General features: G+C 38.5%; 1 protein-coding gene across 25 annotated transcripts in view; it reads left to right on the top strand.

The window, feature by feature from the left end:
- MBNL1 (muscleblind like splicing regulator 1) overlaps window positions 1-20057 on the top strand; it is a 205081-nt gene that overhangs the window by 128678 nt on the left and 56346 nt on the right. Inside the window, exons 1-2 of one of the 25 annotated variants that reach the window (XM_043595106.1) lie at window positions 15404-15417; window positions 19842-19845. The exons of the other annotated variants lie outside the window; for them this stretch is intronic. The gene's annotated coding sequence lies outside the window, so the exon portion shown is untranslated. Of the gene's footprint in view, window positions 1-15403; window positions 15418-19841; window positions 19846-20057 lie in introns of those variants that run through there. 25 annotated transcript variants of the gene reach the window in all.

The following is a 20057-nucleotide window of genomic DNA, read 5'->3' as shown; positions in this document are numbered from 1 at the left end:
CGTGTTTCTCTAAAATGCTTAACTTTATTTCAAAGCGATCAACCCAGTCAGAGTTTGAAGGGTTTAGCTATTTGATGTCAAATAATTGTTTGATTGATTTATTACTACTTCAGTTTTCAACTGCTCTTTGATACCCTAACCTGCTTCAGGACGGGGATCATATTTTTTTGAGGCTAGGGACATATTAAGCATTCGGTGTATTTGTCAGTTGATTTAGAAAGCACTTTAGTGTAACGAAGTAGTCATAACATACTCCCTAGTTACCCCAAGGAAGGTATATTTAGACTTGTTTAGTAAGCAGAGGTGGTAATGTTTAATCAAGTAAGCAATATAAGTATGACACAGTTTGCCTTTAAACCCACTTGGCAGTAGAAAGAGCCAAATGGAAAACTAGCTGACCATTCTTCCCCTGCTTGTCTTACGCAGTAGTTAAGCTGAATGCCACTCACGACAATGATTTATTAAGGGCAAGGAAACATTTTTCTTTCCTAAAATCATAATGTGAACTTATGAGTGTAAGAGCACATTATGAATCTATGATAGAATCCTTGCCCCTTGCCATACAGTTTTAAAACGGGGATGACAAAAGCTGGAGAAAGTAAATTGTGTTAGTGAGAGGATCTCTAGGGAGATGATGGAAGTAAGACTTTACTGTACCTTCTTTGAAGCCTCAAGTAATTTGAAATGTGACAGAGGAATTAGAACTTTGAAAATCCAAAAATAACGGGAAAACTGTTTTTCTGGAGAGTCATTTTTATTTTTCTACCACTTCTTTTGTCCGTGAACGTTACTGGATATGTATCCCAGGCAGTTATGCAGAGTGAGTTATGTCTCTTCGATTTCTACACGGTATTGAGTCTCCCAGTAACCTCTCCTTCAAGGGGTGGTTCTCACCTGAGAGATAGTCGGGCCACCCTTCCGATCACACTCAGAAAGGAAGACCTGCATGATGCCACCTCTGGATTCTAGAAGCCCGTGTAACAAGGCTTTCCTGTCAGGTGGTATCAGTGTTCTGTTTCAGTGCAAGTTTCTACCAAATTTCTCTAAAATCTCTTCCTGTTATCCACTGAAAGCCTCTCCCTCAGACTACTTATAGATAATAATTTTGTAGGGCACCTGGGTGGCCCAGTCGGTTGAGCGTCCAGCTCCTGATTTCAGTTCAGGTCATGATCTCCTGGTTTGTGGGACTGAGCCCTGCATCGGGCTCTGCGCTGACAGTGTGGAGCCTGCTTGAGATTCTGTCTCTGTCTGTCTCTCCCTTTCATCTCCTGTTCCTCTCTCTCTCCCCTCCCCCATGCTCATGCATATTCTCTCTCTCTCTCTCTCTCTCTCTCTCTCTCTCTCTCTCTCTGTCTCTCTCTCTCTCTTAAAACAACACAAATAATGATTCTGTACAAACCAACTTGCTTTTGGCTGCTTAGACAAGTCCTCCCACTTTCTGCAACAACCACTGCAACGGGGTACAGCGTGGCATCCCCCCTTAACCCGGGGATTCTTTCGGAGTTCACAGACCTCCTAAGGAAGTTCTTGATTTCGGTGCACATATCCAAAGGCCCCAATGTTTTATTTTAATTGCACATGCACAGTTTTCTGGACATTGAGAGCATGGCACAGAGAGGTGTCTGTGACCCTCCACGGCTTAAGAGCTGTTTACATGTTCTGTATAGAGCCAGAGAGTATTCTGAAAATAGCATAGATCTGAAAACTTTTGGTTATAGAGGAATACTGTTTCATGAATAGAGAATACATTAGATGAAATTAGACGAGCTGGTGTAAAGGATCCATTGTAACGAGATCAACAAAGGTTTGTTATCCCTGTGGAATAGCTGCCACGGGACTAATTCCCGAGTGACCACTCCCGAGTTGTTTTTGGAGGAATCCTCTGGGCAGTTTTGCACTGTACTCATGCGGAGGCTGGAAGATAAATGCTAAATTTTTAGTTTGCAGATGTGGTATGATACACATCGGGGTTCTTTTACCTTGAAGACTCTTGCTGTCACGTTGGAAAAATCACATGAACGAAAATGATTTAGAGCGTGTCCCTTTAATTGGTGACTAAGAGAAAGTGGTTTTGCCTTCACTTCCTTCAGATTCCCTTTTTATGCGACGGCCGTATTGCACTCATAGCACCTGAGTAAATCCAGGCCATTAAAGGGGGGTTTAGATTTATTATTTATTAAGATTTATCATTTAGTTAGATTAAATGAGAGTTGGACTTTGCAGCCTGTGTTAGTTATTTGGGAAACAAAGCGACAAACATTTTCATGTCACTTTTAAAAATGTAAAACGTACGTCATTTATATTTGAATTACTATAGACACCATATGCTTCGTGTGCAAGAGAAGTTTATAATGTTTTATTTTAGGAACAGTTACACTTGAGAGGGGGCGGTGGATGGAGGTCCGCTCTAGCAAACTCTGTCCAGAGAAAATGCTTCTTTTTTTTTTTATTTAAAAAAAAATTTTTTTTTCAACGTTTATTTTATTTTTGGGACAGAGAGAGACAGAGCATGAATGGGGGAGGGGCAGAGAGAGAGGGAGACACAGAATCGGAAACAGGCTCCAGGCTCTGAGCCATCAGCCCAGACAGAGCCTGACGCGGGGCTCAAACTCACGGACCTCGAGATCGTGACCTGGCTGAAGTCGGACGCTTAACCGACTGCACCACCCAGGCGCCCCCAGAGAAAATGCTTCTTAGTGGAGTAGCTACCAGTCATGGTACATTTTGTCCATATATCAGGGTATAATAAAAACTTTTAAAAATTACCTTTCATATGTAAAATAACCCTTTTTCCCCAAAGAGCATTGCTCCCAGGTTTGTTTGTTTGTTTGTTGTTGTTGTTGTTTTGCCTGGCTAGAGAGTTATAGAAAAATAATCGAAGACAAAATGTATATGGTTTGAAAAGCATACGAACTAAGTTCAAATGAGTTTTAGAAGTTACCTTTTTTAAAATTACATTTCATTGTCAATTTAAAACCCATTAAACTGAATGACAGTAATGACGGTACTCTACAAGCAACACATCTTAGAAAAAAGAAACTAAACAACCAGTAGATTAGAGCCTGAGTGTTTAACATCCTTTCAGGCAGCCTGGCATGGTGCTGGTTGTTGAACCACATCGGGCAGGCACTGAAGCAGGTTGTTTTCAACGCTCACGGGCAGGTGCAGACTTTATATGATGTTTGCTTTCCAACTTTTGATTTTAAAACTTGAAATCTAAATCTGTAGAGGGAGGACCTTCTTGCGCGATAAAACAGACATTCTTTTGTGTTTCTTGGGAAATGTCTAATTGTATAAGCCCATACTGTCCGGTGTTTATAATTCTGAACTTTGTACCAGTAGATAGGCTATTTCCGGAGTTACCCAATTGTTTATCTGAGTATTGCTTGCAGATTTGATTCTTTGGTGGGCATGTTCTCATACAGCTTATTTAGTTAGTTGTTATCTACTCTTTAGGCCTGAAAGGAAGACCGAAGAGTGATCGCGTAGTTTTAAGAATTACTTCATACTTTTTTAATGTAACGCAAGAGAGGTTATACATCTCTAGGAGAATCTCAGAAAGAGAACTCTTCCTGGTTCGCAGCAGACAGTACTTAGTTTCAAGATGTGATTTGCATCTTTACTCTAATTGGAAAGGTAAATAGCTTAAGGCTTTTTAAAAAATGAATTTGTAAGGTATTTTAAAATAAATGCCTTTTTTTTTTCAAGAATATTTCTTCTTGTATTTAGGTTTTTCTTAGGTTAAATCTTCCAAGAGCCATTGTTGCTCTAAGTAAATAAAGTCGTCTCTAGCCCTCTTTGGTGCGGGAGAAAATACTCACAAAGGGAAGACAGAGAAGAATTTATAGGCCTGGAACTCTCACATACCTTGTAATATTTTAATTCAGGTGATCTTCTATGATTAAAAAACTTAAGCTCCTCTTTCCTAACTACTCTCTTTCATCTAAAACTCAATTAAAATCTGTTATAAATAATCATACCATTGCTGAATAATCAATGGCATATAATATTAATGTATTAATTAAGTATTCTATCAGCTCCTTTCCCCCATGAATGGGTAATTCTGTGCTCAACTGATGAAGGAATAAATAATTTTTAATTTTCATCAGTCATAGGATGACTTCATTTTATACATAATGAATCAAGTCACATCATAATAGATTGAGCCTTTCAAAAGACAAATTTTCAATGTGTCACTTGCTTTTTGTGCAGTGATATTGAAATGAGTACAATCTGGGAACGGCATGATAGAATTTCTACAAAACATTAATATTTATCTTCTGGGTCACCACCTGAAGACTGATAGCACTATGTCCAGAATTCTTGTCATGGGCTATGTTAGTAAAACAGTAATAAAAGTGATAAAGTAGTTCACTATTTTATATCCTGTGGCTGGTTATGGTCATCTGGCTAGAGTCTAACCCATATTAATCCCTTGAGTCAACAGTCAGGAACATTCAATGATGTACTTAAAATACTTTTTAACATGTGGTATTTAGAGTGTTTAGAATGTCAAAGGATCCTTTGTAATGATCTTCCCCTTGAGTAATTCAAAAGCTATTTTTAAAGTTATTTTTCAAAGAGCACAGTGTTTGAAGACTTTCAGAAAATATAAATCTAGGAGAGTACTTTGGGGGGAAAAAAAAGCTGAGTTTTAGGAAAAAAAAATCACACCATACACTGAAGTGATATATTACTCAAATAATCTATAAAAAATTTCGAGAAAACAGTGTATGTGTTCATTTTTGGTTGAGAAAAGGAACTTTTCTTTTTTTTACGAACAAGAGAATGTGTTTGATGCTCCCTTAGGGAGCTACACTCCTCTCTATAATTGTGTTTTTCACATTTTATGTTCAAATGTAAATGACTAAAGAGAAAGCATGACATGTTCATATTTTTCATAGAACATATTAAAGCCTGTTTCTATGGCAACAACTTTTAATTGGCAAATCCCATTCTGCCACTACTCTCAAGCTTATTTTTCTTGGGTACACTGAACTGTTAGAAATGCTTCACAAAGTACAAGTTAGATTTGGCATTGTTCTTTGGCAAGAAAGGTGTTCACAGTCAAGGGTGTATTTTGTTTAATAATTTAGCTATAGTATGTTCTTGTGCTAGGTTGCTGTAGAGAAGATACATCTATCCGGACAGCCTGTTGTGTATCAAGAAACCTGGGGAGGATTGATACAGACACTCGACTTGCAACTTGTGTTATTTCGCAGAGGTGAAGTAGGCAACTGTCTCACCTGGCGGAAGGAACAGAGTTAGAAAAAAAAAAAAAGTAAAATCTTTTCGGGCTGTATTTCAGATGTTTAAAACAGTATAGCTGTGGTTCCTTATGGCCCTGACTTTAATACTATAGAGTAGATTGATTTATTAAAAACAAACATAGTTTGCTGCCTGTTTCTCATAAATTTTATCTCTTGAATCAATGCGGTGCAGAATGTTGAAGCAGGTATTTGGTATGTTGGTTTCAGCTACCGCAGTGTTATAAAAATAGATTAAGTAAACAGACACAGCAGGCCAGTGCAGCTTGGATTTTGAACTCTTCTGAGACCCAGTATAACTTTAATAGTGTATCAGTGTGGGGAGAAAGAAATATGAATCCCCAATGTAATTTTAATATTATATAATGAAAGAAGAATGATTTTTACAGCATGGAATCAGGTGTTGTAACTATTATAATTCTTTCAGAGAGCTTTATCTGAAAGCTTCAATTTTTAAGCTATTCTGGTCTACTATTCCGGTCTGCTGTGTATTTTTTTTTTTTTTGCCTTTGCTATTTTTATATCACTGCAGTAGCATAACCCTGCACCAAGCACAAGACGGCATTGCAGTTGGTGTCGAATGTAAAACTGTTATTAAACGAAAGCTAAGAAAGCAGATCCTTGGAAAGAAGGGAATTGTCTACATTGAAGACTCACAATATTAAAATTAAATTTGTCTTCAAAAAATTAAAATATGAAAAGAGTAAATGACAGTGTATGTTTCCTCCTTCAAAAGTCGTGATTTCATATAGTCAGGCACTAGGATGTGTTTAGTCACCCCCTTTTAACTATTCTTCTCTTGTTGCAGATTTTCAGTAAAAGTGTTCCTTTCTCGTACGTGCTCTTTGTCTTCTCAAAGTGTTCTCATTGCATTTTTCATTAACAAATGACTGTGTTGTTTCATCAGAAGTCACAGAAAGCATTTATGTCTGAGTAGTTCAGCCTCACCTTGGTAAAGTACCATTGTACCCTTCTAATCCACATATGTTTCCTGTGCAATTCTGATTCTCCTAATAGTAAAATTAAATATATATACGAAACAAATAATGAATACTTGCTATCTGTGTGTGTAATAGGTATATGCACATACCTGCTCGTTTGTCTCCCGTAGCCTCAGAAAGCTGATTAAAGGTTACTGTTAATTTATTTAAAGACTGGTAAATCAACTTACAGGGCCCTTCCCGAAATGCATGAGAGAAGTTAACAGTAAGAATAGAGATTAGGTGGCCTATAGCTGCCTAATTCTCTGAGCTCCATTCTCTGAGCTGTTGGCATTCAATATTGTTTTATAGGCTAACAGGATTTCCCTAGACTCTATACATTCATGTAGTTTTTGGATATTCAGGAACAATCCCTGTATTTGATTGTGTTGGTGCTTGGGAGGAAACTAAAGCCCTGTGCTCTGAGTAGGCTTGGTGACTCAGCTAGGGAGGGCACCTAATTGGCCACCCACCTCAGTACATGCTTGTTGACTGTTCACATAAACAGCAAGTCTGATGAAGGGGGCACTTCCAAAGGCCTGGGGGACATAAAATTTTAAAATATCAAGGATCTTTTCATACCAGTACTGTACAAACAGGATTTGAAAACTGAAAAAAAAAAAATTACCAAAGATTAGTGAAGGCTTTTAGATTCAGCTTTCATAATCCTAGAAGTCCCAGTCTTGTAATTGAGTGGAACCACGTTCCTTCTATCTGCTTTCTACCCCCAGTTCCTATACTGAGAGCATCCGTCTTGGTCATGGGTGCTTCCGATTCCCAGTTCAGGTCTTACGTCTACCCACCTGCATCCAGTCCGGGGTTTATGTCTTTGAAGATGTATGACTAGACACCCTATGAGAAAAAGGTAGGGCTGAAGGGGGCGTAGAATTTTGTGGGAAATGGCCAGTGATTCTGGCTCAGAGACCTAGCAGTTGAAAGTTAAAGCCGGAAATCTGGAAACGTTTCACTGACAGTGTTTGGGAGGTATTCACTTTAGCACATCTCATCGTCTACATGTATATTACTCACATAGGTATATAGGTAAATGAACTAATGGAAACAGTATCTTTACTTCGTGAATCATGCTCTAAAATGAGGGAAGGGAGGAAAATTTGGTGATAATGGAGTCGTTTCTGAGTTACTGGAAAATATGAACGCAGACCTTAATAAAGATTAATAATAAACCTTTTGTGGTTTAGAGACTAATTCACTTTCATTTATCCTTCCGAGTTCACATGAAATATTTTATAGACCTTGAATGGGGATTAATTTCCGCCCTTTATTTATCTCTGTGAATTGATCTCTTTGTGTACACATACGTACACAAACGTCCATGTCTCGCTCTCTGCACACACACAGACACACTCACACAGACACATATGTATAAATGGATGTAAATGGGTGATAGTCCTCTGGTAACTTGGTCTGAGTGGAAATTAGGCATTTTGCCTTCTTTCTTGTATTGGTGCTGTGGAACAGCAGTGCAGGAGCTGTGACTGGAAAACCACCTCCCCGCCGCCACCCCCCCTCCCCCACTGCCACTTACCAGAACAATAAACCAAGGCCGTCAGAATGCACTTATGTAAGAGAGACTGGAAAACTTTCACCTAACACATCCAGATAAACTTATAATAAGAACAATTATATTCTAGTGGTATTTTCTAGGTGCTAGGAATTGGCTTTATACAAACTTACATTTAACTCCTCATAAATCACATAGCAGGTAGATAGTATAGTTATTCCCATTTGATTGATGAGGAAACTGAGGCCCTGAGGTTTATGAGGTATTCATGAGGTCACAGGGTTGGTAAGTGACAGAGTGGGATTTGAACCCGAATGTATCTTTCTGCTTTTTGAGCACCCACTATCTAAGTACTGTGGAGGAATTTTGCAGCGTTTTACACATACAGGAAATCTTTCTTGGAGAAATTAAAGAATTTCCTAGAATGGATAATGATGGTCCCAAATTTGAAACACAAAGTCATCACTTCTAGGAGCAAATGTGTTACGTAACGGTGTAAGCTTCTGTTCACAGGTTTCTGACATTACCCTTCAAACTCCTGACCTCCTTGCCACATCCCCATTTTTTCCTTCCAGATCCTCATACCTGTAAGCCTTCATCCTTCTGACCTTATCATCTGCATTTGAAAACTTGGTTCATACAACTTTCCCAAAAATCACACATGAACTGACAATGCTTCTTACTTACAGCTCTAGAAGACTTTTGAGAGGAAAGTTGATAGTATTTGGGGGCGTAACTTTGCATGTTTTTTATTCCCCGGGCATTTAGCTCCTGCCTGACATAGTTTGGTTTAGCATTCTGCTAAACATACACCAGGCATTATTTCAGTGGTGTTCCTATATAAAACACCTTGGCATAATTCACGATGAAAAACAGGGTATATCTGAGGGAAGAAAAATCAGATTTGATCGGCCAAGTGCTGACATCCTAATTGGAAGCAGTGAGAAGTAACATACAATTGCCTCAGGCGTGCTGAATCAGTTTGTCTATCCCCTTTCCATCCCCAACTCACAGGGAAGCGTATTTTTAAAATTCTGATGAATTCTGATTCTATTTTGGGTAGGAAGGCTAAATTTGCAGGGAATTGGTAATAAAGGATTGGCATTCTCTTAGCTTTTATCATCTGAATGAATTGCAAATGGTTCTTCAGAGTTTCTTTTACTGAGCATGGGTTACAAATAGAGGGAGCATCAGTAAGTCCCTTCATTTGGTTAAAAAGAAAGCATGTTTATATTGTAAATAGCAAGTAGACACTGTGTGATAGAAATATCAACAAGAGGTCTTTAAAGATGGGCCTTATTTTTTAGGATATGGTTCCCTCCTTAGGTGATGCTGTACCCATATTAACAAGTAGTTCCCTTCTTACTGCTGCAGGATGTTTCTATTAAACCTTTCAGAGCTTCTTTCTGAGACAAAAATTGAGAGCTGTACTTGATATAGATCTAGTGCAGTGGTGCTAATGGGGGCAGAGTTGAACTCATTGAGTCCATTGTACATATTTACATTTTGTGCTATTTCAAAACTCAGAAAACGAATGGAATGCTTTTGGAAACCAACCAGGCTTACACCTACTTTGCCTCTTTGAATAAACAACCACCCTAGAATTTCTGCTTTTGTTAAGCAGCAGCAAGAAATACAAAGCATTCAAAGTGTTAATCTTTAATTTGTGACTAAGGTATGTTTGCTTGAACATTTATTCTTACCCAGTCCCTTTCTGTTTTTGGCAAAATTACATAAGATACACAGCAAGAAGGAACATATATTACCAAAGTAGCCTTTCAGAATATTTCAGCGTTCCACTAATATTGTCACATTCTTCTGAAAGGTTAGCTGCTCCCGCTTTTTGCAGTAATGTAAAGGAAACTTCATATAAGATGCAAAAGTATGCCTGATAATTCATCCGAGTTGAAAATCCCAAGGCCCTTTGTCTGCTTTTACCAGGAAACATGCCTGTGCAGATGGCCTGTTGAATTTTCCAGCATTTTACTGTGATATACAATTTGTTGCCTGAGATTCTAAGTTTCTAGAGTGCTGTTATCTTGTCTCTTTGAGGTACCTCCTAAAAGGAGTCCAGGATGCCTTGCCTAGATGTCAGAGGAGGGTGACCAAAATCCTGTATGTAGTAAACGAGGCTGTCCTTCCAACCCAGCTCTTACTGGGCTGTCTCCCTGTCCTGTGTCAATCTTTCCTCAAATCCGCTTCATGTGAGCCTGTTTTCTTGATAGCTCTGAGATCCTACCAAGCAGTGACATCGTATTCCCAGTAAAGTAGGTATAGAAGGGGCTCCTGGACATTGAATGACTTGTAAATCAGTGACATAGATCACAAACACACGTTATCTTGCAGCTGGACTCTATCCTAGTGGATTGTTTGATCCAAGGCTGATCCCAGGTTCCAGAACATTTTTAAGGGGCATGATTATTCCAGTCCTTTCATTTTCTTAGGGTTGAACCTACCACAGAATGGCAACAAATTGCTAGAAGTCTCGAGAACCATACTGGACTACTAGGTAAGAAAGCCACCGACTTATTTCCTTTTTCAAGAGAATGAATGGGTGGAATACAAAATCCTCTCCAGATCTGAAAAAATTTCCTTTAACTATTTGAGTCCAACTTTATTCATCACCCCCCCCCCTTTTTTTTTTAATTTTTAACCATTCCTATTACTTATTTATTTATTTATTTATTTATTTAGAGAGAACGACTAGGGAGAGGGGCAGAGGGAGAGAGAGAATCCCAAGTAGGCTCCACGTGTGGAGCCTGATGCGGGGCTCAATCCCATGACCCTAGGATCATGACCTGAGTCAAAGTCAAGAGTCGGATGCTCACTGACTGAGCCACCCATGTGCCCCTATTCCTTCCTCTTTTTGAGGAAGTTTCTCATGAAGTGAGATGCCACTGATGCCTCCCACATCTGGTCTCTTTACTAGTGGAAATTGCATTTTGTGTTTCTTTTTCTATCTTCTGTCACCCAGCATAGTGATAAGCTAATAGGCAACGAATATATATTCATTAATAGATAGATGTAAAAACAAGGTATTAGCAAAATTGTAGATCTAGTTTCCTTTTTTCTATGTATGTACAACAGTTGGTGCAGTAAATTTGAATGTTACTTGCAAAGAAACGTCAGTTATTTGTAGAAATTGTTTTCTCCAAAGAATCGTTTCTTGTTGTTTTTTTTTTTTTTTTGGCCTCAATTCTTATAAATACCACTTGTAGTAGGAGGCATAAAATGATTTTAAATATTGCTTTACCTAAGAACCTCTCTGAAAAATGGTGCCTAATTTATAGAGCTTTAACAGTTATTGAGAGTAACCAGTTTAGTATGAATCTGTTTTTATTACCAACATCCAGTTCATCCTACATGGTTTTCTAAGATGAACATATAGCTTTTAAAATCAAGAGTATCAGATAGATTTTCTTCACAACATCATCCAAAGCGAGAACCATTGACATCTGCTCTTATTTTTATAGTGGCAACACTAATACCTTGGGGCAAAATTGAGTTGTTTTTTTTTTCCCAAAGGGTAACAAAGACAACTTTGTTTATGGATTTCACACGAATTGACTATGACATATTGATATACAATTAACAACAACTGACATAGTGAATTCATGTGAAATCCATAGTGTAACATAATGTGTATTGTGGCGACAGCTATGAGAAGTCTGACTGTGTTTATATATAGTGAAAAGGGTCCTCAGAGATTGTTTTCTTAACTGATGCATTTTAAACACTACTGGCTATTTGAATTTCAGCTTGATACTATCTTTGTTCTAAATATAGCCTGCCAAGTTTGTTTACACAGTACGTAGAAATCAGGCTGATGAGTCTCCATTGTTTTAATTATTCTGTGACTTTGTACAAATTACTTAATTTCACAGGCTCTCAGAATTCTTGTCAGCAAATGGGAGAAGAGGGTAACAGTATTTATTTAACGCTTTGGCTCAGTGTGAGCTGGGAGAAACCAGGCTTTACCCTCATGGATCTTATATCCCTAGTGGAATCATTCAGTCAGTAAGAAAACATATAAATAAGCACCATAACAACAGGATGACCAGTGCTCTGAGGGAAATACACAGAAGCAGTAGTCCGATGGAGTCTGGTTCTGGGAGGACTTTAGCTGAGTAGATTCTATCTACTTCTCAGTCTGGAAGCACATAGACAGTGAATGATACTGTCTTTTCCCGTTATCATCCACAGTTTATTTCTTACTTTCTATGTAACCATTGTGTTCGTAATTTATAAAACAAAAAATATGGATGGGTAGCTTTTATTTTGTTTTATAAATCTAAGATTTCCAAGCAGATATTTAATGCTCCAGGGTTAATAAGAGTGAGTAGGTACATTTTCATCTCTTCACAGGGTAATATGAATTATCGTAAACTCAGGTATCATATGGCAGTCCTGATTGTTGTTGAAGTCTGTTTTTCTTCTCTGCCCTTTTGGTATATAATACATTTCATGGAGCACATTGGTATGCTAGCTTACCTTTAACTCGCTTGAACAGATTAGTGCTACTGTTTTGTCTTGGATTGTTAGGTGCCATAAAACCACAGGAACCGCCATTACTCTTGAATTTGTTTAATGAGTACAGATCTTTCTATACCCTTATGACTTAGGTCATCTTTACCATGAGTGTCTTCCTGAAATTCAAGTAGTCCTCAGCAAAGACATCCAGTGAATGGATTAACCTTGCTTATAAAGTAGATTTCCAAACTAGGCATTTAGATTACTTCCGCTTACTTCACTTTGTCAACCTTAAAAATTAAAACAATGAAGGTTACTGAGCAGCAAATTAGTTTATTTGGAAATAGCAAAGGAATTTCAATTCAAAATAGGCAAACTCTGGCGAACCGTTGGCAAGTCTGGAGAACAAAAGGAGGAGAACATCCCTTTATAGAGGGAAGGAGGAAGTTGGGAGGCGTTGTTTTGAACAAAAGTTTATTGGAGGAAAATAAGAGTTCCTAATGATGATGGCTTCTCATTGGCAGCAGGCGAGGGCAGCTTACTGTTGCCAGGCAGAGAGGAAGTCTTCCTTCTGCCTCCTGAAATATGCAGGCTGGCCAGGTGACAGTGCAGGAGAGCTCCCCCTTAATGGCTTCCCGACTCCATTTTGAATGAGGTTTCCTTTTCTCACTTTCACAGCCTGAACTCTCTGTGAATATACCTCCCCTGAATAAAGCATTCATCTCTCTCAGGCCAGTGAGAGAGTGGCTGTTTAGCCACTGGCTGTTGAATGGCCTGAAAGCCCACCCGTGTGCTATTTTACCACTTAGACCCTCTGGCTGTTTGGATTACTGGGAAGCCGCCTGTGTTACAGAGGAAATAATCCTCCAACTTGGTATCAGACCTGAATTTGAGACTTAAACTTTTTTTGCTACTTCTGTGATCTTGGGCAAGTCATTTCACCTCTCTTTGGGAGCCTTAAGTACTTAGCTACTCGTTTGATCATTGTGAAGTTAATTGAAAAAGCATGTGAAAATGATTCCCAGAGTGTTTTCCTCTGCACGTTGTCCACTTCGGTTCACTTCACAGTATGAAGGACACTTCATAGTATTGATCATCTGTTCTCTGATGTTTACCTTGTGTTAGGCTTTATGGTCTGGCCCACCCCACCTTTTCTTATACGAATTTCACATTCGATTTTTGGGTTTTTGGGTAGGCCATCAGGTAAAAGAGAGAGAAGTGGATTAAAATTCTCAGAAAGAAAGTTTGGGGATTACCTGTTTATTTAAATGAACCATCTGTTCATTCGTGTGAGCAGTGTTTTATTTATGAAAACTGAGGTATAAGAAATGATTTATGGTAAATTGACAGATGTTTTTGCGTTAGTGGACCCATAGAAATACATTGAAGAAAAACGGGGAGAATAGGGAGGGGTATAACATGTTAATAAATGTATCATTGGAAAGACAACAAAAGGAGAAATGACAGAAAGTTTCCCACAATAAATAGTGAGCTGGCAGGACTATACAAGGAGGAAATACAGTCAGACATGCTGTTAAGCCCATGTAATATAGTATGTGATGTACTGTTAAAAATGGATGATCTCATCTGAAAGTTTCCCCAACTTTAGAAAATCCGGCAGATAAGAACATTGCCATTCGTTTTTATTTTTATTTATTTTTAATTTATTTATTTTGAGAGAGAGAGAGAGCTGGAGAGCAAGCACGAGGGGGGAGGGGCAGAGAAGAAGGGAGAGAGAGAATCCCAAGCAGGATCTGTGCTGTCAGCTTGGAGCGCGACTTATGGCCATATGGCTCAAACTCACAAACCGTGAGATTATGACCTGAACCAAAATCAAGAGTCGGATGCTTAACTTCCTGAGCCACCCAGGTGCCCCAAGAACGTTGTCATTCTGAGAGCTGTTCAGTCTCAAATGATTGATAAAATGTTGTAAACATAAATAAGACTGTTGATAATTTGTAAAATTTTACTTGAATTGTTTTAAGGTATTTCTTGGTCCTTTCATGGTGCTCTGTTTAATCTTTCCTTAAAATAACTCCATTGATGGATACATTATCAATCTTTTCCTGCTGTGTGCTGTGTGGGCTCCAGTAATTTGATCACTCCCTCATGGTCGTGGGGGCAGGGGAACCTACCCCCTGCCCCATGTAAGCTAGTATACTTCAGCAAAACCCTGGCAGTTTATAATGTAGAATATGGATTGTAAATAGAATTAGTTTTTGTTTGTATAATCAGTCCACTTGATTATCAATTTTATTCTCTTCCAGAGAGTGATATTAAAAAAAAAAAAAAAACAGGGGCGCCTGGGTGGCGCAGTTGGTTAAGCGACTGACTTCAGCCAGGTCACGATCTTGCGGTCCGTGAGTTCGAGCCCCGCGTCAGGCTCTGGGCTGATGGCTCAGAGCCTGGAGCCTGCTTCCGATTCTGTGTCTCCCTCTCTCCCTGCCCCTCCCCCGTTCATGCTCTGTCTCTCTCTGTCCCAAAAATAAATAAACGTTGAAAAAAAATTAAAAAAAAAAAAACAACAAAAAAAACAAAACCTCCCTTGCTAAATGGTCTTTGTCAGAGCACAATTTATTTAAAATATAATCAAAACAAACCAAAAACAGTTGCCCTAATTACAGTACAAGAGAAATTTATTATAAATTGGGAACCACAACTTTTTAAATGAAATCTGAAATTATTTTGACTTTTAGGTAAGTGCTAACAATGAAATGAAATAAAACAAAACATAATCTCAGAACTAAAAATAGTTGCATGTAGAGGCTTAAACTTGTTTTGGATAATTTGAAACTTAATCACATGATTATGACTCACTGGAATAGTTTTAGAAAAATTGTGTAGAAGGTAGGCATATATACTGATTATTCTTTTTATGTTAGTGCATTTACTACACCGATTTAGAAAAATTCCTTTTAATTTTAAAAAGGCGTTCATATTTGGTTTCGTGATATTGTAAAATTCTCTTAGGGTGGGTAGCATGATTGTTATTTTAAAATATTAAAGATGAATGTGGCACATTCAGAAAACCTACATTAAAATTATCAATATCAGCTACTGGGAGAATAAAATGAGGCAAACGTGAACTTTGTTTTTTGTTGCTTTGGTTTTTACAAAATCAGGAAAAATGTAAAATGGTTATTCCAACAAGAAATACTATAACAGGAAAAAAAATGTAGTTTCATTTTATTGGTGTATCTCTTGAGCAGTGCTTCAGAATTTTTGTCAAGCTACCTACCAAATTGACACTTCTAGGTGACCTTTCCAATCTGAGTAATTACTATTTATTCTTTCCTGATGTGATTGTAGTGTGGAGTCCAGTTTTTATCTTGGTACAACAAAACAGTGAAAGAGAATGATGGGCTAATGATTGAACCAGAAATTTGCTATTAAGCTGCAAGAAATTGTAAAATAATAAAGCTTAATTTGGCAGTTGGTCAATAAGCAATTTTCCAAACATTACCAGATGTTGAAAAAAGCACTGTTCTAGATGTGTTTGGAAGTTAGACATATAGATAAGGTATGTTACATGTATTTATATTATGTCTATTAAGCATGTATTGTATGTATATTATGTAATATATATTTTGCTTTGTAAGACTCCTATCTGACTTAACACCTATTATGAGCCTGACACTATTCTAGATATTCTTACTTTGGGAATGCAACTTGGAAGATAAAGTCTTGGTTTTACCTTCATTGAGCCTGGTCTGGTGAAGGAAACAGGCAGCTGACATTTAATTGTGATAAAGTGTAATGAATGCTGTGGAATCAGCCAGAACATTAAACAAAGATGAAGTTAAAAAGAAAAAAGCAAAAAAAAAAAAAAAAAAAAAAAAAGAAAGAGAAAAGAAACACTTCCTGAAGGAAGTGACATTAACTGGAGACTCTTAACTCTATCACTAGAAGTTAGCCAGTCCAAAAAAAAGCCTGGAAGGGCAGAGTATTTTAATAACTGAATCTGCATGGTCAAAGTGATGTCCTGTGACAGTCACTGAACTCAGTTCAGTTTACTGTGGCTGGGAGGGGGGGTGGGTAGTTGGCACGCATTAGAATAGGAGTGGGGTGAGAGATCGTGAAAAAAAATGAGTCTGGGAGATTATCTGGAGAATGGTCAGTTCTGTGTCAATTCTTGCCTGGACTGTCAAAATAATTACTTAATTGGTGTCCCCTCCTCGGCCACTTCAGGAGCCCTTGGACTCCGGATTCAGGAAGTACAGCTTTGCTGATGCGCTAATGATACCCCTGGCCCGTCAGTGGCTCTGCTTGGCCCTTAAAAGGAAGTAGACAATCTGTAACTCAGTTTTAAAAACTGTCCTCAAACTAGAGTCAGACTACTTTTCATACTTATTTCTCACTTAATAATGCATGTATTATTTGTCATTGATGCTTCAGACTATTCTATTTCCTCTACCTGGATATCTTTTCTAATGCTTCATGTTTAAATTCCACCTGTTCTTCAAAGCTGTTATCTGATTCTTCTAAATGGAAGCATTGTCTTTTTTTTCCCTCAAGTTATGAGAACTCTTTATCTGAATGTTCCTTATCACCCTTTCTGCCTTCTATCCTTACCTAGTTATTTACATACATGTCTTATGTCCCTTCATGGAATATGTCTGATTCATTTATTGTCTCCGCTGGCCCATAGCATGGAACATATGAGAGCTGTCAGCAAATAGATGGTGAATAAATGTTTAAATGAGTTATTCTAGAAGATATTAAGATTTAATATGAAGTATATTCAAAGGAACACTTTGATAACACTTGACAAGGCAACAGCTTGCCCTTCCTTCCTTCCTCCTTCCTTCCTTCCTTCCTTCCTTCCTTATCCATTCATTTCTTATCTTCTAGCTTACTCTTCAGTTTGATTAGGAGACAATGATCAGTTCTTCTTTTCTGCCTTCCCTTTCATTTGTGTCCACATATGTGTGTCTGTGAACATGAACTATATTTCTTATCAAGATATAAATCTAGTTCTTTTAGAACAATTTCATAGACCTTGTATGCTCTGTTATGTTTGCAAGAAACACAAAGAAACCCTTCTGTTTAACTTTTGATAATTTCTAATGGGGGCAGCACATATTAATTTCCAGTTTCTATCCCTGGATTATAGTAAAGTCATGTGTTGCATCTGCAGGCAAACAGCAACAACAAATTAAAGTTGCCCCCTGGCCCTAGATTGTCTATATCCCACCTACCCATTGGGCGGATGCATGCTAACTCTGACATGTCTAGTACTTCCTAACTTCACCACTTCACATTGGTGGGGCCTTACATGGGATATTTAACCTCTGAGAGCTTCCGTTTCCTCATTTGTCATAGGAGGCTAAGAAGAATCACTTTTGGGATTGCCTTGAGGGTAAATGATGGGTATTATTATGAAAGTTAACAACAGACCCCTGAATTACCCCTGAATAGGACACAGAGGAGGTCACCCTTAGAGAAAGGATTCTATCCATTGTAATGGTCTTCCAAAGCAAAATGCAGTAATCCTGTGGAGACCTCTTATCTTCTTATTTGAAAATTTATGACATACTAGTTTACCTTCATAAACCTTTACTGCAGCTATAAAAACTTTAACTTTAGCATAGGCGACTTATAATTGAGTCACAAAAGCGATACTGTCAAGATAACATAGGAGCCGCCTAAGACCTCTAGCCTCCAATGGATGAGAATGAAAGGAAATGTCTAGGACCATGCAATCAATATCTTTGGTACACTCTTTCCTTAGTGTACCATCAGTGTTGAGAATAATACTTAAGGGCTGCTCTCATGGATACATTGATGATGTGGATCCCTTTGACCCTCTTTTTCTTATGAGCTCTTTGCTTCCTGTGAACAAGGTGTTCAGAAACAGGTGGTGCTGGTTTGAGGCATCGTCCTACGACTCTATGCCCAAGGGAACAAAAGACAGCAGCTCCTTTGGTGCAGTCCCTTGTCCTTTCTACCACGGAATAGGAAAGAAGCTGTGAAGAAAACAGTCTAGAGACAGAAATATCAATTAAGGAATAGTCCGATAACATTAGCAGTTGTCCTGGAGTTATTGGCCATACCGGTTTTACAAGAACTATGGAAAAGGTTGTAATTGATGTGTATATGAGAATGCAGATTGGTATATATAGACTAACCAATGGTCCTGAGAGTAGCAATCATTAGAATCATCTGAGAGCTTGCCTGGGATCCAGCCAAGATCAATTAAGTCAGAATTTCTGGGGGTGGATGCTGGGTATAGAAATTTATTATTTATAACGTGCAGCCATGATTGAAGACCAATGGCCTAGGCCTTAACAGTATTGTCGCAGTGGGATGATAACTGGGACGTCGGAAATGCTCTCCCGTCTCTTAAATTGCTTATTCATTCTACAAACATTTACTAAAAATGCTTAGGTTGCTAAGTTAGATTTAGCCCTGTCTTTAACAAGTTCTTAATCTAAAGGGGTAGACAGACTTGTAGAAATTACCTGTAATACAATTTGACAGGTGCTGAATTCACTACAGTGAGTTTATTCTATCTGGCAGGAAAGTAAAGAGGAAGAAGGGAGGGACAGTGAGAGAGAAAATGTCCCCAGAAAGTGACATTTGAAAGGGTCACCTCTCATAATTAAATTTAACTTAGGAAAATGATTCGCTGTTATTACCTACTCCTTTTAAAATACAGATGCCCAGTCTCCTAATGGTAAGAGAAATGAGCTGTAGTTGAATCTTACCTTGGGCATTGGGAAAGCTTTCTCATAACCACCCAGGAGTTATGTTAGTTGGATACAGTTTCACATATGTAGGCGCTGTTTGGGCTGGAAGTTGAGTACCTGCATGAGGTCACATAGCTAGTGGGTGGGGAAGTCCGGTGAATCCAGGTCTCCCTGGCTCCCCTGGATGTTTTTGGGCTGGACTATACATTTGCCATCTTCAGCCATGAGAGGCTTAGTGTGAGTTCTTTGGAAGAGATTCTGTCTCGATGGTGAGCTGAAGGAGTATGGAAAAGAGGAGGTTGAGGGAAGAGAAAGGATGTTTTCAAGAGTGTCCAGAGATATGGGCTGAATAGCAGGAAGCAGGGGCTGCAAGGTTGTAAAGAGCGTGCTAGGAGAGTGAGAAAGTAATTTCTATTTCCTGAGTACCAGAACACAGTCGAGGCCCTTGTGTACATTCTCTCCTTTAATACTTACAACATGCCTAGGATGGTATTCTTATCTTCATTTTTATAGAAGAGGAAGTTGAGGTTTAGTGAGGTTGAATAGTTAATGCAAAATCTCACTGCTAATAAATATCAAAGTTGACATTTGAACAAACAACTCTGTGATTTCCAGCTCATGTGATGTTAACCATTGAGCTGGGGCTCAATTGCTTTTTTTATGTCAAGTCCTGGGACATTTCCTGTGTGCAGATCTCTAAGGCCTGTAGATGAGAAGCTTATGCCTACTGAGCTAAGGACAAAGATAAATCCAACAAGTGCAATATCTTATCTGGGTGGGAGCAGAGTACAAAGATGTGGTTTGGTAACGGTAATAAGAAGTTACCTGAAAAAGGAACAGATGGGAGGAGACTAGGGAAAAAGGGAAATATAAATTGATGAAGAGAAAATTGGACTGTAGTTTGCGAGTTGAGAGAGGTCCTGGAGAAGATGCAGAAGAAATCTTTGAGAACGTTATTGGACAGATTATCTTCTATTCTGAAATATAGGCAGGACTCATTCACTTGGCAAACAGTTGTTGGGCTTATTGGCCTGGCCTAGCTGGTGGGCACAAGGTTGAGTCAGGACATTGCCTTCTGGAGGCAGTGGGCATGGGAAGAAGGTGTGTAAAAATGCACAGTAAAGCCGTG

This window comes from Prionailurus bengalensis, chromosome C2 (genome assembly GCF_016509475.1).
Source record: "Prionailurus bengalensis isolate Pbe53 chromosome C2, Fcat_Pben_1.1_paternal_pri, whole genome shotgun sequence".
Classification (NCBI taxonomy): domain Eukaryota; kingdom Metazoa; phylum Chordata; class Mammalia; order Carnivora; family Felidae; genus Prionailurus; species Prionailurus bengalensis.
The sequence above is the reverse complement of the archived record's forward strand: the minus strand, read 5'-3'. Positions and strand labels throughout refer to the sequence as shown.